This window comes from Aphelocoma coerulescens (assembly GCF_041296385.1).
Source record: "Aphelocoma coerulescens isolate FSJ_1873_10779 chromosome W unlocalized genomic scaffold, UR_Acoe_1.0 ChrW_unloc_scaf_3, whole genome shotgun sequence".
Lineage (NCBI taxonomy): Eukaryota > Metazoa > Chordata > Aves > Passeriformes > Corvidae > Aphelocoma > Aphelocoma coerulescens.
In genome coordinates this window covers 4,571,616-4,589,615 of record NW_027184082.1, presented here as the reverse complement: position 1 = coordinate 4,589,615, position 18,000 = coordinate 4,571,616, and positions in this window count along the sequence as shown.

Below are 18,000 nucleotides of genomic sequence, written 5' to 3'. Positions count from 1 at the left end.
AAAGAATAACAGAAAGGGCTTCTACAGGTACATCAACCAGAAAAGGAAGGTCAAAGAATGTGTATCTGCCCTGATAAACAAGGCTGGCAATCTCATAACTATGGACAAGGAGAAGGCTGAGGTATTCAAAAACTTTTTCTGCCTCAGTCTTCAATGGCAACATCTCTTCCCACACCTCTAAAGTGGGTGGACAGCAGGATGGGGACTGGGGGAGCAAAGCCCCTCCTACCGCAAGTAAAGATCAGGTTCATGACCACCTGAGGAACCTGAATGTACATAAGTCTATGGGACCCAATGAGATGCATCCCAGAGTCCTGAGGGAGTTGGCCGATGTAGTTGCCAAGCCACCCTCCATGATATTTGAAAATTCATGGCAGTCAGGTGACGCCCCAGGTGACTGGAAAAAGGGAAACATTGTACCCATCTTTAAAATGGGTAAAAAGGAGGACCCTGGGAACTCCTGTCCTGTCAGCCTCACCTCTGTGCCTGAGAAGATCATGGAACAGACCCTCCTAGAAGTTGTGCTAAGGGAAAGCTAGCAACAGCAAATATATGACCACTAGAGTGAGCATGCTAGATGGAGAAACCACAAGCAAGAGAAACCTAGTCTGACTTGGAGAGAAATGTAGAGCAGGTAAGAGAGTACAGGAGGGAGCAACAGAGAAGGATGTCCCCCAAGAAAGTGCTATAGAGAGAGAGAAAGGGAGGGAGCATTCACAGCGACATATGAGATACAGGGAGACTGTAACCCAGAGATGAAGAGCAAACATGATTGTGGGTGAGGGAGAGCAGGCAACGGTCTGTGAGCCACAAAGAGATTGTGACCGAGTGAGGGAGACCGTGTGCCATCACACCCAAGAGAGGAATAGCATTCACAACCTAGAGAGGGATAATGAGCACAACCATGCACAAGGTTGAGCAACAAGGAGCACATGACTGTGAGTGAGAGGAAGCAAACAAGCAGCAGCTTATGAGTGCAGCCACACATGAAGAGAGCAAGCACAATCATGAGAATGAGCAAGCAAGAGAGGATAATACATGACAGAGACCACACAACTGCATGAGAGAGGAAGATTGCAACCTAGATAGAGAGGGGGGAATGTGACTGCATCTGAGGGAGAGGGGGAGAGTGGGAGAATGAGCGCAATTGCACACAGTTTCATTGAGATGGTACACACAAAAGTGAGAGGAGGCCCATGACGGCACAAGAAGAGCTTGTGATCACGCAAGAGAATGCGGAGAGCCCATGTGACTGCCCACAAGGAAGAGAGAATGAGCATGACTGCATGTGAGGCTGAGCAAGAGGGAGTACACAAGAGCAAGTATATGTGCCTGACAGCAAGAGAAAGGGATCAAGAGAGGACAAGTGAGAGTGCAAGGAAGAAACGGATTGACTTACCAGCATGAGCTTTGAGTATATGGGTTTTCAAGTGGCTATTGTAAGAGGACTTGAATGGACAGAGCTTGCAACGGAATGGCTTATGGTGTCCATGATGAGTCTGCATATGGCGATCCAGACTGATCAAAAGACAGACAAAAGGAAACAAAACAGTAAATCATTTTAGCTATTCCTTCAGATGCAAGCCAAAAACCTAGTAACAAAAATAAATTTTAAATAAGAGCAGGCTAGGCTCAGATATCTTTCTCATGCTGGTTCTTTATATCCAACAGATATTCTTATAGAACAAGGCAGAATCTAATCTGAGGAAGAAAGAGATCTGTAATCAATTTTATCACACAGAATGCAAGTGTACCGGTTTGGCCAAATTTAGAAATATATCCTCTGAGAGAAGGCACAACCACCCCTCCCCCACCAGGTTCGGGAAAAAAAAAAAAAATTTCCTCGAAGAAAAGCAAAGATGATAAAACTATTTATTTAACAAACACACGGGAAAGGAAAATGAGGTGAAATGGTAAAATCTTTCGCTGTGGAGGAAAAACCTGGGAAAGCGTTAGAGTCCTCCCTTTGGTCTCCTCGGAGCTGGGGCTTGGCCCAGGGCCAGGCCCTCTGTGCCCGGTGGAAAGTCCTCCCGATGTGCTCTGAGGTTGAAAGCAGTCCAGTAGCAAAGGGAGAAAATCCGGAATTCTAGAGAAGAAAAAGCAAAGTCCAACTCTCAGTCTCTCTCCGGAGAACCAGAAACTGAAAACCACTGGCCAAAACTGACTGGAACACAGCAAACCGGGTGCTTCCTCGCTCCCCTGCCGCAGCTGGGAAAAAAAAAAAAACAAAAAAACCCCTCCTATCTTTATGTGACCTTGAACAAGCTGCAAACTGCTTTGAGAAAGTTTTGCTCAGTTTTTTTCTTCTCCCTCTCAGGCTCAGTTTAGAGGCATAGAAAGGCACAAAAATTAATTTCTGGGCATAGGCAGCGATATGGGATACACATCATAAGGTCACCCCAAGACAGCAAGCCACTTAAACTCAATAGGGCAAAATTACTATCAATTAAATTATACCAAATCCAGACTATCAAGAGAGTTATTTATAGGATAAAGGCTATTTGAGGAAAAAACCAAAAACAAGCAAGAAAAAACCCAAACTGAACAATAATAATTCTAGTACAGAATTTTTCTGTGCAGTGTTTTTATGAAAATATGCCCCCTTTTCTCTCCTAAGGTAAGGAAAATATTTTTCTAGCTCTACTGAAGAAATCTTCATTTGGTTACAGCAGCAAAAGCAGATTAGACAGCCTACTCTGGGGGGAAGGTACCAGCCAGCTGTATATAGTCAATGATTTTTAGGAGTAAGAGGTGGCAGTTTCAGATGTAATGGACTGGGAGACCCTGCATGAAGCTCAACAGCAGAAGAAGGGGTGAAAAAGATCAGATGCTATCTTTCTGCAGGGGAAATCAGCAACAGGAAGTTTGACATTGAAGGGGGGAAGAATTAATTGTCCATCTCCATGGCTTCAGATCAGGATGGAGACATTTCCAATATAGCCTCATCTTAATTAATGCTTTGTGATATAAGAGTAGTCTAAGCCTGTTTATATGCAGCAGTGAAACAACAAGAAGGTATGGAAAAGTTTTGAGAGGGTTGGTTTATTTATCATCCCTCCAAAACACAATCATAATAGTTCCAGGCATACTTTAGCTTTATTTCCTATTAATTGATCTGAATTGTCCTGGGTTTTTTTCTACTGAATAGCAAAATCTGGATCAAATGGAGTCTACTCCAGACCCTCACACTACAGAGGCTCTCACATGATCTTTAGTCTCACACTGACAGAGCCTGAGCCAAGAAAATCCGTTTACCAGTGCTAACACCAAAGTTTGTGTATACAAAGATCTAATGAATGCAAAACCAAAAACCCAGCTGTTGGGAAATAGAATTATTGGGATCAATAAAAGAACTGTAGCAAGAGCCTGCAAGCAAAAGGCCTGTGTGTGAGAAAAAACTCTCCATGAGAAGATTCTCGTGTGAAGAAAACAAGCAGGCCTGAGGAACAGAGAGGGAGTGAAGACTTGCAGCTGTTCAGATAAAGACCTAGAGAAGGGAGATGAACATTGAATTCTTTTAATCATAACATGACTATGGAAGCTTGCCAATGTAAGTCCAATTATGTAGAAGTAGAAATGTGTTTTGACACAATTTGTTTTGTAGCCTCAGGGCTACATGGCAGAGGGAGGAGACCCCAACATTTCACCCCTTTTTTTTTTAACAAAAGAGATGTAAAACTTAACACTGAAAACAACTGGATAAACATAAAAAGAACAGTTTCAAAACAAAACAAGCCACCCTCCTGAGTCTTTAAATGTCCAAACAGATTCTGTGGTGTTGGGGTCCCTCCCCCGCGCCATGTAGCCCTGAGGGAGGCACGGGGTTTCCCTGCCCCTGCTCAGCCTCGTTCCCCATTGGTTGGTTTGTGTTCCCCTGCGCGGGCAAAGCAGCTCGGGCCCCGACTGTAAGAGTCCCTCAGCAGAGCCCGGCCATGCGGCTGGGGAAATAAACATCTCTGAAACATCTAGCAAGAATCCGTCCGTATATATTTGTTTCTTTTCCACGGGACTCCTGGTTTGATATATGCGTGTTGCAGTATCCCCGCTGCAACATATGGTGGAAGATTGCGAGCAGAACGATCCCCGTGACTGATTTGTGTGAGTAAACCCTGGAAACTTTGGATTCCTCTTCTTGGTTTTGTTTTGCTATTGCATATCTGGACTATGGAAGAATCGTGGGAAATGGGGCTCTCTGAGCCACAGAAAAAAATGTATCTAGAAGTAAAAGGGATCCTTGAACAACAAAACAAAAAAGTATTGGAACCGGGAGATCTTGAACACTTTTTTATCTGGCTTTTCAAAGAGTTCCCCTATATTTCTCGAGACTTACTTTTTGATATCAAACCTCCTGGATATTCTCAGGAGTGTTTCTGGAACGAGATCTGTGATAAGCTAAGGGATGGACTAGCAATAGAAGCTCTCCGTGGATCCTTTATAATCAGTGACGCTCTTCAGGAGCATCTGTATGATCCCATTACCCCTAAAGCAGAAGATCATACTTCTCCCGTGGCCGAGACCGCGTGGCGGCCACCCCAGGAGTGTATGACTGCAGCTGTGCCAGCGGAGGTGCCTGCGCTGGATGGGCCCGGCCCCCTCGGGAGCACGCGCCTTACTGCGGACCCCATCCCTGTCTCGGGGTCCCCGGCTACGCGGCCGCGAGTGAGGGAGCGATGCCGCAGGCGCCATGGGTGCCGTGGGCCACGAGCAGCCAGGAAGCGGAGGTCAGCGTGGAAGCCCGCTCTGTGCATACGGCTCAGAGAGCCCTATGCAGGGAGAAGCGGCGGTTTCCACAGCGACACGAGAAGCTGTGCAGTGCAGCGCCGAGCCGAAACGGGGCCGCTCTCAAAGCAGCGTGGAGTTTGCGGAGCGGAGCCGCGCAGAGCCCAGACAGGCGCTGGAGCGGGGCCGTGCAGAGAGCGCAGAGCGGCCGCGGCGCGGGGGCCTGACCGAGACGTCGGAGTCGGCGAGGCGGCGGCCACGCGGGACCGGCACCCACGACAGACACACAAGCACGTGATAGGAGACGTTCTAGCAACGAAAATCACAGGAACTGTGAAATGGTACAATGTGAAAAACAGCTATGGATTTATAACACGAGATGATACAGGGGAAGATTTATTCATCCATAGAACTGCCATTAAAAGGAATAACCCTAAAAATTACCTGCAAAGTGTAGGAGATGGGGAAGTTGTTCAATTTGATATAGTGCAAGGAAAGAAGGGTTTACAAGCAGCGAATGTTACTGGGCCTGGAGGTATTCCCGTCAAAGGCAGCCGTTATGCACAAAATTATAAACAATATCCATTCCAGCAATTTCCCTACCCACAGCCTAATTTCCCCTTTTACCCTATACCCAATATGAACCCTTTCCTAAGTTTACCCTATCCCCAGTTTATTCCCAATCCGTTTTTTCATCCATGGTTTCCCTCACAAACCCCTGCCTTTGCCAATTGTTTCCCCAAAAATCCTTTTCCAATGCCGAGTGGGGGATGAAAAGGGGGAGGGAAGAGATTGAACCCTCTCCTGCCTCAGTTTCCCCACAGGCATGTCCAGAGAGTTCTGTCTCCCTTCTGTCAGCCCTGAGATGTTCCACAGAATTTGTTTGGACATTTAAAGACTCAGGAGGGTGGCTTGTTTTGTTTTGAAACTGTTCTTGTTATGTTTATCCAATTGTCTTCATTCTCCTTTTATTAAAATAAAACGGGTGAGATGTTGGGGTCCCTCCCCCGCGCCATGTAGCCCTGAGGGAGGCACGGGGTTTCCCTGCCCCTGCTCAGCCTCGTTCCCCATTGGTTGGTTTGTGTTCCCCTGCGCGGGCAAAGCAGCTCGGGCCCCGACTGTAAGAGTCCCTCAGCAGAGCCCGGCCATGCGGCTGGGGAAATAAACATCTCTGAAACATCTAGCAAGAATCCGTCCGTATATATTTGTTTCTTTTCCACGGGACTCCTGGTTTGATATATGCGTGTTGCAGTATCCCCCAACACTGTGGAACATCTTAGGGCTGACAGAAGGGAGACAGAGCTCTCTGAGCATGCTTTGTGGGGAAACTGAGGCAGGAGAGGGTTTAATTTTTTCCCTCCCCCTTTTCATCCCCCACTCGGCATTGGAAAGGGATTTTTGGGGAAACAATTGGCAAAGGCAGGGTTTTGTGAGGGAAACCATGGATGAAAAAACAGATTGGGAATACACTGGGGGTAATAGGACATAGGGTAAAAGGGAAAGGTGGGATTAGGAAAGGGAGACTGTAGGGGGGGCTTACAATGGAGATATTGTCTAACATGACTACAATTTTTTTGCATATATACTGCCTTTCACAGAAACACCATCAGGCCCAGTGACCTGCGATGCTTGTAACCCTTTTCTACCTAGTACAATTTTGAATTCTACCACCTCTCCATCTCCCAAGCTTGGGATGCATTTTTCAGGGTTATTCTTTTTAATAGCAGTTCTATGCACGAATATGTCTTGCTGGTTGTCACAACTTGTTATAAAACCATAATTTTGTTTAACATTATACCAGTTTACTATTCCTATAATCTTAGCTATGATGATCATTTCCTTTTTCGGAGTGGCTGCTGTTTTCTGTCTCGCTGCGTTCTTGCTTTCTCTTTCGCTCGCTCCCGTGTTGCAATTGCCAGGGCTGCTAGGGCTGCTGGGGCTGCCGGAGTTACTCGTGCCTGCACGCTCTTCCCGGGGTCGCACTCGAGGCCGCGCAGACCGGGCCGGGCTGCTTAGATCTCTGTGCGTCGCCTCCTCTGGTTGCAGTTTCGCTGCCTCTGCCAGGTGCTGCAGCCACGTCTTGGCCGGGCCCCTGAGCGATGACTCCCCCGCACCCTGCTCCAGCGCATGTTTCAGCTGGGCGCGGCTCCGCTCCACCGCCGCCAGCCGCCGCCCGCGCGCCGCCCCTCTCAGTAAGGCGTTCACGGGGCTGACTCCATCACGCCCTGTGCAGGGCCGGGCGGGCACTGCTGGGTCGCGCCGCTCCCACCGCCCCTGGCTCCACTGCCAACACCATGGCTCGCGTAGCTCCGCCCGCGTACGGGAACTGCCTCGCTGCTGCTCGGAGAGCACTCGGTCCACGTGGCCTGGGTCGCATGGTCCCTGAGGCACACTTCCCTTCACCAAGACACAGCTGACATTACTCAACAGTCTCAGAAATTAAATAATATTCACGAAAATATTCTTCCATCGGCATATATTTTTACTCAAAAATTAACTGGGTCCAAACGGTCTTCCAAAAGTCTTTGGTAAGAATTAAATACCAAGAAACATAGAAAAAGTTCTTAAACAACTATGCCAGGAAGTGTTTCAGTTGTTTTTGAGCTTGAATTAAGCTAAAATTTACAAATTGTTGTTCAAGAATCTTTTTAAGTTTAAGATAAATGTCCATATGCGGCTCTGAGAGCCAAGAGTCTTCCCACGGTTCCTCCATAGTTTAGATATGGAATAGCAAAACAAAACCAAGAAGAGGAATCCAAAGTTTCTAGGGTTTACTCACACAAATCAGTCGCTTAGGGATCGGGGATCGTTCTGCTCGCAATTTGTTACAGTGGGGATTACTGTAACACGCATATATCAAACCAGGAGTCCCGTGGAAAAGAAATATATATGGACGGATTCTTGGTAGATGTTTCAGAGATGTTTATTTCTCCAGCCGCATGGCTGGAGCTCTGCTGAGGAACCCTCACAGTCCGGACTGAGGGTCCTTTGCCCGCGCAGGGAAACACAAGCCAACCAATGGGGAACGAGGCAGATCAGGAGCTCGGGAAACCCCGTGTCTGTCCCCTCAGGGCCCCTCTCCCAGGGCTACATGGCAGGGCGAGGAGACCCCAACAAAGCCTTAAGGACATATTTAGAATTAATAACTGATGTAACTTTCTATTTAGGATTAATAGTAGAGTTATTATCTTATCAAACAAAAAGGGGGAATTGTAGATACAAAAATGCTGCTAGCGAGGATGTTCTTGTTATTTTCTAAGTCCGTGAGAGACTTTTCTCTCTCACAGAAGAGGTAGCAGGGAATGTAAACAACCAAGCCACCTGCAACCTTGAAAAGTCTTGTTTATGGTATAGTAGAAAAATATTTTGACAATGGATGTTTTAGGATTTTAGCCAATCACCCCCGAGGGGTGGCTGATCCTTTGTCCAATTAGACTATGAAGAAAAAAGTCTATAAAAGAGTTTAAAAATAATTAAATAAATCAATTTCTTCCTGCTGGATCTTCTCTCCTCCTCCTCCCTACAGCTGCGGGTCATGGTGATATACCCTAGGGCCTAAACCTGCGGTAATATTTGGTGCGGTAATAAATCACATTGTCATAGAGGGAAATCAGGTTGGTCAAGCAGGACCTGCCTTTCCTAAAGCCAGGCTGGGTGGGCCTGTGTTACAGTGGGGATACTGCAACACGCCTATATCAAACCAGGAGTCCCGTGGAAAAGAAATATATACGGACGGAGTCTTGCTAGATGTTTCAGAGATGTTTATTTCCCCAGCCGCATGGCCGGGCTCTGCCGAGAGACTCTTACAGTCAGCACCCGAGCTGCTTTGCCCGCGCAGGGGAACACAAACCAAACAATGGGGAAAGAGGCTGACCAGGGGCGGGGAAACCCCGTGCTTCCCCTCAGGGCTCCATGGCAGGGGAGGGACCCCAACATCTCACCCGTTTTATTTTAATAAAAGGAGAATGAAGACAACTGGATAACCATAACAAGAACTGCTTCAAAACAAAACAAGCCACCCTCCTGAGTCTTTAAATGTCCGAACAGATTCTGCGGAACACCTTAGGGCTGACAGAAGGGAGACAGAACTCTCTGGACATGCCTGTGGGGAAACTGAGGCAGGAGAGGGTTTAATCTCTTCCCTCCCCCTTTTCATCCCCCCATCGGCATCGGAGAGGAATTGTAGGGGAAACAATTGGCAAAGGCAGGGTTTTGTGAGGGAAACCATGGATGAAAAAACAGATTGGGAATACACTGGGGGTAATAGGACATAGGGTAAAAGGGAAAGGTGGGATTAGGAAAGGGAGACTGTAGGGGGGGCTTACAATGGAGATATTGTCTAACATGACTACGATTTTTTTGCATATATACTGCCTTTCACAGGAACACCATCAGGCCCAGTGACCTGCGATGCTTGTAACCCTTTTCTACCTTGTATGATTTTGAATTCCACCGCCTCTCCATCTCCCAAGCTTGGGATGCATTTTTCAGGGTTATTCTTTTTAATAGCAATTCTATGCACGAATATGTCTTGCTGGTTATCACATCTTGTTATAAAACCATAATTTTGTTTAACATTATACCATTTCACTGTCCCTAAGATCTTAGCTACTATGGTCTTTTCCTTTTTCCGAGTGGCTGCTGTTTTCTGTCTCGCTGTGTCTTTGCTCTCTCTTTCGGTCGCTCCCGTGTTGGAATTATCGGCGCTGCTGGTTTCGGCGCGCTTTTCCCAGGGTCGCGTTCGGGGCCGCACTGGCCGGGCCGGGCCGCGCCGCTCCGTTCTCCGTGCGTCGCCTCCTCTGCTCTCAGCTGCGTTGCCACTGCCAGGGGCTGCGCCCACGTCTCGGCTGGGCCCCCGAGCCCCCCCGCGCCCCGCTCCAGCGCGCGTCTCGGCTGGGCACGGCTCCGCTCCGCCGCCGCCAGCCGCCGCCCTCGCGCCGCCCCTCTCGTTCGGGCGCTCACGGGGCTCTCTCCACCATGCGTTGCGCGGGGCCGGGCGGGCACTGCCAGGCCGTGCCGCTCCTGCCGCGCCTCGCTCCGCCACCGACACTGCGGCTCGCGTGGCTCCGCCTGCGCACGGGAACCATCTCGCTGCTGCTCGCAGAGCGCTCGGTGCACGTGGCCTGGGTCGCACGGTTCCTGAGGCAGGCTTCCCTTCACCAGGACACAGCTGACATTGCTCAACAGTCTCGGTTATTTAATAATATTCACGAAAATATTCTTCCATCGGCATATATTTTGACTCAAATATTAACTGGGTCCAAACGGTCTTCCAAAAGCTCTTGGTAAGAATCAAATCCCAAGAAACATAGAAAAAGTCCTTAAACAACCATGCCAGGAAGTGTTTCAGTTCTTTCTGAGCTTGAATCAAGCTAAAATTTACAAACCGTTGTTCAAGAATCATTTTAAGTTTAAGATAAATGTCCATATGCGGCTCTGAAAGCCAAGAGTCTTCCCACGGTTCCTCCATAGTTTAGATATGGAATAGCAAAACAAAACCAAGAAGAAGAATCCAAAGTTTCCAGGGTTTACTCACACAAAGTCGCTTAGGGATCGGGGATCCTTCTGTCCTCAATTCTCCACCATATTGTTGCAGTGGGGATACTGCAACACCTTTATCCAACCAGGAGTCCCGTGGAAAGGAATATATATGGATGGATTCTTGATAGATGTTTCAGAGATGTTTATTTCCCCAGCCGCATGGCCGGGCTCTGCCGAGGAACTGTTACAGTCAGGACCCGAGCTGCTTTGCCCGTGCAGGGGAACACAAACCAAACAATGGGGAACGAGGCTGACCAGGGGCGGGGAAACCCCGTGCCTCCCCTCAGGGCTCCATGGCAGGGGAGGGACCCCAACATGCCTGATCTCCTAGTTGTCCTGTATATGCTGCTTGATGACGCTCAAGATAATCTGCTCCATGACCTTCCCCTTGTGTAGTTCCCTGGATTCTCCTTCCTGTCCTTCTTGTAGATGGGCGTCACATTTGCTAACCTGTCAACTGGGACCTCCCTGGTTAGCCAGGACTGCTGATAAATGATTGAAAGTGGCTTGGTAAGTTCTTCTGCCAGCTCCCTCAGTACCCTTGGGTGAATCCCATCTGGCCCCATGGACTTTTGGGTGTGTCTAAGTGGTGTAGCGGGTTGCTAAACATTTCCCTTGTATTATGAGGGCTTCATTCTGGTCCCAGTCCCTGTCTTCAAGATCAGGGGGCTGGATACCAGGAGAACAAGGCATTAAATACCTCAGCCTTTTTCTCATTCTTTGTCACTATGTTTTCCCCTACATTCAGTAAAGGATGGAGATTCTCCTTGGCCCTCCTTTTCTTGCTTATGAATTTATATAACATTTTTTGTTGTCTTTTACAGCAGTAGCCATATTAAGTTCTATTTGAGCTTTGGCCCTTCTAATGTTCTCCCTGCATAATTTCACAACATCCTTGTAATCCTCTTGAGTTGCCTGTCCCCTTTTCCAAAGGTCATAATCTATTTTTTCTCCCTGAGTTCCAGCCAAAGCTCTCTGTTCAGCCAGGCTGGTCTTCCCTGCTGGCTTGTCTCTTGGCACATGGGGACAGCCGGCTCCTGCACCTTTAAATTTCCTTTTTGAAGCACATCCAGACTTCCTGGACTCCTTTGCCTTAAGGACTGCCTCCCATGGGACTCTCTCAACCAGTCTCCTAAACAGGCCAAAGTTTGCCCTCTGGAAGACCAAGGTGGCAGTTCTGCTGACCCCTTTCTGAGAATCAAAAACTCATTTTGTGATCACTGTACCCAAGACAGCCTCCAACCATCACATCACCCACCAGTCCTTCTCTGTTCACAAACAGCAGGTCCAGCAGGGCACCCCTCCTGGTTGGCTCCCTCATTAACTGTGTCAGGAAGTTCTCTTCCACACACTCCAGGAACCTCCTAGACTGTTTCCTCTCTGCTATGTTGTATTTCCCGCATATATCTGGTAAATTGAAGTCTCCCACCAAAACAAGGTCCAGAGACCACGAGACTCTCCCAGCTGCTTACAGAATATGTCATCTGCCTCTTCATCCTGTTTGGGTAGTCTGTAACAGACACACAGGGATATCTGCCTTGTTGGCCTTCTCCCTGTTTCTTATGCATAAACACTCAACCCTATCATCACCATCATTAAGCTCCAGACAATCAAAACACTCTCTAACATACAGGACTAACCCACTGCCTCTCCTTCCTTGCTTGTCCGTTCTGAAGAGTTGGACCAATACTTGTTGAAGATGGTCACCTAACAGGGAAGAAGAAAAAGTAGAGGCATTCAATGCATTTTTTACCTCAGTCTTGAATAATACTGGTAGATCGCAGGCTGCCTGATCCCCTGAGTTGGAGAACCACAAGTGTGGGAACAGTGACTTTCCATTTGTGGACACTGAAATTGTGAGGGATCAGCTGTATCATCTGAATGTTCTTAAGTCCATAGGGCCCAATGAGATTCATCCCAGAATACTGAAAGAGGCAGTGGATGTTATGGCAGGATCCATCTCAATCATCTATCAAGGGTCTGGGGAGTTTGGGGAGGTCTCTGCTGACCGGAAGATAGCTGGTATTATTATACTTTACAAGAAGGGCATGCAGAAAGACCCAGGAAACTACAGACCGGTTAGTCTAACCTCAGTTCCTGGAAAAATTGTTGGGAAGATTATACTGGGTGCTATTGAAAGGCATTTAATGAACAATGCAATGGTCAGGTATAGTAAGCATGGGTTCACAAAGGCAAAGTCCTGTCTAACTAATTTGATATTCTTCTATGACGAGGTCACCATCCTAGTGGATGAAGGGAAAGCATTAGATTTAGGTTTTCTGGATTTTAGTAAGGGTCTTGATACTGTCACATCAATAACCCTTGGATCTTTGCTGCCGTGTGGATCTCCATCCTTTACCTCCATGGAGATGGCAGACCAAAGGACCTCACTAACACATAGTGGGGATCTGCTACAGGTTGCCTGACCAGGAAGAACAAGTGGATGAGGCCTTCTACAGACAGTTAGGAGCAGCCTCAAATTCACAGGCCCTGTTCCTCATGGGGGACTTCAACCACTCCAATATCTGTTAGAGGGATAACACAGCAAGGCATAAGTAATCCAGGAGGTTCCTGGAATGCATTTATGATAACTTCCTCCTCCAAATGACAGAGAAGCCAACAGGGAGAGGTGTTCTGATAGACCTCATACTCACCAACAAGGAGGGGCTTGATGGGGATGTGAAAGTCAAAGGCAGCCTTGGCCTCATTGACCACGAGATGAAGTTCAGGATCCTGAGGGGAAGGAGGGAGGGTGAAAAGCAAGCTCACAGACCTGAACTTGAGGCGAGAACTTCAAGGTTCTGCTTGGAATGGTCTCATGGGATAAGGCCCTGGAGGGAGGAGGGGTCCAAAAAAGCTGGTTAATATTCAAGGATCACCTCCTCCAAGCTCAAGAGAGCTCCATCCCAAGGAGTAGGAAGTCGGGCAAAGAATCTCAGGAGGCCTGTGTGGATGAACAAGGAGCTCCTGGCCAAACTCAAAACACAATAAGGAAGCCTACAGAGGGTGAAATCAAGAATGGGCAACTGGGGAGGAATACAGAAATACTATCCAAGCATACAGGGATGAGATTAGGAAAGCTTAAAGTCAAATCTAATTAAATCTGAGCAGGGATATAAAAAACAACAAGAAAGGCTTCTCTAAAAACACGAGTGATAAAAGGAAGGCTAGGGAAAATGTGGGCCCCTTACTGAATGAGCCAGGGGACCTGGTGACACAAGACATGGAAAAAGCTGAGGTACTGAATGCCTTCTTTGCCTTAGGCTTTACTAGCAAGACCAACCTTCAGTAATCACAGAGACTGGGGGAAAATGTGGAGAAAGGAAGATGTATACTTGGTGAAAGAGGTCCTTTTTTGTCACAAGGAGGGTTAAGATCAAGACCAGTTTATCAAGAGAGAAGTACTTTCCCCCCCCCCCCAATTCAGAACATATTTTTCTTACTTTCTACTTAATCCTATGAGCTAAACAAATAGCTTGTTGTAATTTATAAATGGAATATTAATGATCTCAGCCACCTCAGGCCATCACCAACTATAAATCTCATGTTGTATTTGAATTCCCTGAATGAGAGAGGCACATCATTATGAAAAGAAAAATAATGGAACAGTGAACTTCAGAGAAAGGCCTTGGATTAAGTTTCCTTAACCATGGGAAATGTGTAATCTGAAGACTAACCCCAAAACCTTGATATTTTTAAATCAGAAAAAGTTAAAAATCCAACACAGTTCCCCAAAGAGCACTTAGTCTTAAAGAAAGGTAAATACAGGAAGAGATTTTCAGTTTTCCAGACCTAAGAAGAGAGACTGAATGAGTCCCAGAAATAGGGACTTTTTGGAAAGCTGACACGAATATGCTTACTTGATAATGGGAACGTCTCAAAAGAAGGGGAAAAATGCCCCAAAAATACATCAATTATTTTAAATAAATTCAAGAAAAGTCAAGGGGTCCAAAGGCAGGAAAGCCTTAAACTTGATCAGGATTTTGGTTTTATATATATTTATGAAGAAGCAATGTGGTGAAGTCTAAAGAGAGGCACTATATAACATTTCAAGAAAAAGCCTTCATAAGCTTTGGCCTGAGAAAGTGCCTTATTTTACTGCAACTCCAAACAAGTAGTAGAAGATACAGTGCTGTTGGACATATAAACTCTTTGCTGTCAATGATGTTCACCACTACCAGAGGGTTCATCAATACTTGGAAAGCAGACTAAGTGGCAGTTCTTAATCTCCACTGCCATGTTAGAGTCATGGCTTTATTTGGATTGACAGAAACTGAGGGGCAGATAGCAGATGGGGGAAAACCAGACAAAGCAGGAGAGCAAAAGAGCAGGAGCATGTGTGATTGAGGGCACGCATGCAAAAGGGAGGGAGGAGGCAGGAGAAAAGGAGCCCACAGGGGACAAAAGGAAGGAGAGCAGCAAGAAGAGGGAATTGTTTATGGAATACCAAAGGGAAACAAAACAATATGATGAAACTCAAGTTTCCACTCGTACAACAAATAAACCATTTAAAATACAGTAAAACAACAGAAATTACTATCTCACTGATACAAAAGACAAAACTTGTTTTTCAAACACCTTCAAATTATTGAACATAATCTGAAGATTCAGAGCTTGGTGGTAAGAAATGAAATGGCAGAGTTATTAAGCCACTTAAGAAGCTTGACACACCTCTGTGATCCACATTTAAGAACAAACAAACCCCAGAAAACCTCTCTTGCTTCTGCCTTTTGGACAGGTAACTGGGGGGCCCACGGTGTGGCCCAGCGGGGCCAGGCCGGGCCCTGCTCAGTGCGGCCTGGCCGGGTCGGCCGCAGCATGGCTTGGCTAAGATCTCAGCCACTTCTGCTAGCTGGACACCCTGCGCAGCCCCCCTTCAGTGCAGGCCGGGCCGGGCAGGAGACAGCCACCCCAGAGCCGTGTGGCCCTGTTCCATCCGCAGCCCTGCTCCGTGCGGGTGGCCCTGTGGAGCGGCTCGACCAGGCCTGCCCTCGCCTAGTGCGGCCAAAATTCATCTGAGGCCACTGCCCTGTGGAAGGTATCTTTTCAGCTTTATACCGGCTAGGCTAGTACTTTAATGCCTTAGAAAGCCTCGAGCAGCCTAGAGAGGTAGCACGGGCGATCTAGCACTTTAGTAGCTCTAAAATCGGTACCTGTATCAGCTGCAAAGCAAATACCATCAGCAGAAGCAAAGAGGGAGAAATATAGCTCCCTGCTTGCTCAATTTCCTGCAGTTAGAAGCTTTCAAATGAGATAGACAACAAGAGGTGTTCACAGGAAGATAGCTGAGCCAAGAGAAGGCGGGGCCTCCCTCAATCATCTCTTTTATTAGGAGAAGGGGAAAGGGGAGGACTGGGGGCGGACCCGGGGTGACCGGACAATCAGACACTGCTAAAGAGTTTGAGTTACATTTGGTTTTGCCCTCACTTAGAACAAAGGAGCTCGGAGCACATGGCAGGAGCAAGTGTCTTTGGGAGGGGGAGGGGAAGCTCAGAACAGGCAGCAACACTGCCCGGCAAAGATCATGTGACCAACAGTGAGAGGCGAATTCCAGCTGTAAGGCCAGGGTGAGATTAACTCTCTTAGTGCTGTAAGATTCCTGCAGAGCAGATGAAGCCTGCAGACATCAATCCTCTCCCAAGATAAAGGAAAGGGAAAGGTGAAGGCACGTGAAGAAAACGCCATAAAGACACCAAAGTCAGAGAAGAAGGAAGAGCTGAAACCCTGAGAGAGGAGAAAGAGGAGATGCTTCAAACCTAGAAGCTGAAATTCTGTTGTAAGGCTATGGTGATGGACTATGATACATCAGAGTACCCATTACAATTTCATGAAAGCATGGGGGCTGGAGCGTTCAAACTGCAATCGTGAGCAAAAGTACCTGTGCTGAAATAAGCAAATGTTGAAGTAGCTGTGATTTGATGAGAATCTTGAACAGAGAGAGATGAAAGTGATGAAGACCCTTGCTCCCAGGGGAAGAAGAAGACCTCTGTTCCTAGACATGAAGATGATCCCAGAGATAGATGAAGAGAACCTTTTGCTTCTGAACAGCTCATCCTTAAAATTGTACTCCATTAGGTAAAGATTGAACCCTCGAAAACAGTTATGGGGAAACCTGTAAGTCGAGGGAAGGGACTTTCACATGCAAGCAGAGAACCAACCCGGGCGGCTGTCTTGCTGTGACATTGAAGCCATGAAAGAACTGTTTCTTGAGGAGATGTCTCCATAGCATGAGCAAGAGACATTCCTCTCCCTAAGTGAACTGAAAAAGATTATTATAGAGGTGGTAAATTGACTGAAAATCTCAAGGGTTGTCTTTTTATGTTGTCAGTGGGAGAAGGGAGAAAGGTGGGGGGAAGAGAAGTGTTCTGAAGGTTTAGTCTGACTTTTTTTTTTTCTTTCTTTTAGGTCTGTTAATAAACATCTTCATATTCTTTTAAGTTTTGTGCCTGCTTTGCTTTCTCCTAATTCTTATCTCACAGAAGGAAAATAAGTAAGTAATGGATTTTTGAACCAAAACCACTACACCACACAAGCCAACACCACCAAGCAGAAAAAAAAAAAAAAAAGAGGTCACCAAAAGATTAAGCCATGAGTATCATTCCACCCTCTTGCTCCTCTACCTTATTAGCTGCAGAATTATTACAAGTCTTGATAACTAATATGCTTTCAGAGATTTCTCCAATTTTTATTTCTAGAAATTTAATGGAGCTCTGCTAGTTAAGGTCAGATCCTCAGCTGGGGTAAAGTGGCAAAGTACTTATTAGAGCCTTTTATTGTCAAGTGGAGGATTAAAATAGGAAAAAGTTGTTGCTTACCTCAAAGTAGAATCTGCCATGGATCTCTAAATTCTCAAAAGCTGAAGGAAGCAGAACCAGACCTGTTAATCATAGTACTGATGCTAAGCTGACCCTCTTTAAAGTCTGTCTTTCTAATGTCTTCCAAAGCTGACAGACTAACTTGTATCATATACCTGTATCCACCTGCAGCACAAGAACATTTTGGCAAGGAAGCCAAAGGGTTTTCTTTTCAGCTGAGCATATGGAGCTATGTTTGTAGACTTGCATACTAGAAGGAAATGCTAAAAGACAAAAAGATTCATTTTCAACATCTCCCTGAAAATAGAGATTTTATAAGAAGTATAGGAGAGAAGCAAGGAGACAGCATGTTGATAAAAAACCTCAAAACCACCACACAAAAAACCCCAAACCAAAATAAAAAACCAGATGATCTGAAGATCCAACTCATATTCAAAGCCCGTGACTGTGGGGTATGCCCAGCCCCTGCCTTGGAGGGACATCTGCTGAGATAAGGAGAGTGCCTAAACCTCCCAGCAGAACTCCCCTGGAAAGGGAGCTGCTCTTCAGTTACGGCGAGTAGAAGACAAACCAAGAATCCTCTGGGAGACCCTATGCAGATCCTTTGTAACCCATTGGCCCTTACCCTCTGATACCCACTCCCTGTATCCCTGTAAAGCTAGCCCCCTGCCCCTGAAAGGGCAGAGAGATGCTCGTCCCTGGCCTCCCCTTCGCTGGACTAATAAAGCTACCTCGTGCAGAACAGATATACGGGCCTCTCGTCTCTCTCTCCCTGATCTGGCCTGGAGGCTGCCCTGCAGAGCTGAGCTGAAATCACTAGCTGACAATCGCTAAAGAGCTGACAGCTTCTGCACGGGCCCTCTAGCTAGCAGCTGAGGGAAGACACCGGGCCTCAGGAAGATGATCTCTTTTGGGACCATCTCTC